This window comes from Mandrillus leucophaeus, unplaced genomic scaffold (assembly GCF_000951045.1).
Source record: "Mandrillus leucophaeus isolate KB7577 unplaced genomic scaffold, Mleu.le_1.0 Scaffold845, whole genome shotgun sequence".
NCBI classification, from domain to species: domain Eukaryota; kingdom Metazoa; phylum Chordata; class Mammalia; order Primates; family Cercopithecidae; genus Mandrillus; species Mandrillus leucophaeus.
In genome coordinates this window covers 1-1,092 of record NW_012109197.1, presented here as the reverse complement: position 1 = coordinate 1,092, position 1,092 = coordinate 1, and positions in this window count along the sequence as shown.

Here is a 1,092-nt window from a genome sequence, read left to right as displayed (position 1 = left end):
GCTCCCGGAGAAAGCGGCCGCCTCGGGACAGGAGGGACCCAGGAGAAGCCCCCCTGGGGCGGCTCCGCATGTCGGGGTCGCGCCTCTAGGCGACCTTGGTAGAGGGGCTCCTTTGCGCCGAGATCGCGACCCTCGAGGGAGCCACGGCCCGGTGATCCACGCTGCCCGTCCCGGCCATTGGCTGCGCCTTTGTTTCGTGGGACCCCAGCCCGCAAGGCCTGCAGAGCTGCGGCCTCTTCCCGAGTGTTCTCATCGCTGACCCAGCTGCTCCCGCGTCCATTCTGCGGCCAAGACACCCGAGCGCCGCCCGGAGCCCCGGTACTGAGGGGCGCAGGCCGAGTTCCAGACTAGCCTGGGAAACGCAAAGCGACCCCACCTCCACAAAAGTGGGTTTACTTTAAGTTTTTGACTAGTCCCCAGTTCACAAAATTGACATTTTGGCAGATGAAGATTGCAAGGAAACTGACGGTACGTCAGATTTGTTCTTTAGCAATTTGCTAAATCTCTTCTCTGACTGCCTTTTTTATGTATTTATTTTCGAGACAAGGTCTTACTCCGCTGCTTAGGCTGCACTGCAGTGGCGCGATCCCAGCTCACTGCAGCCTCCACCTCTCGGACTCCAGCGATCCTCCTGCCTCAGCCTCCCAGTAGCTGGTACTACAGGTGCCCGCCACCATGCCCGGCTAACTTTTTGTATTTTTAGTAGAGACAGGATTTCACCGTGTTAGCCAGAATGGTCTCAATCTCCTGACCTTGTGATTCGCTCGCCTCTGCCTCCCAAAGTGCTAGGATTACAGGCGTGAGCCACCATACCCGGACTTCATTTTTATTTTTGAACTTACTTAGCTCACCTAGTTATGTCATTATCTTGTTTTTTAACTTACCCAGTTCACCCAGTGTGGAATTAGGAGTATATGGACGTATTCCCGCCCCCAGTTTTATATACCGCCCCAGAGCTGACCACTTTTGGTCGCTTCTGCTAGGTCCTGGCCGACTTGAATGTGCCTTTCCTCCTGATCCTGCGCCACACAGGGCTGAGGGATGCTACCCTTTCCTTCTTCACCTGCCCCTCCCTCACATATCCAGCCCCAC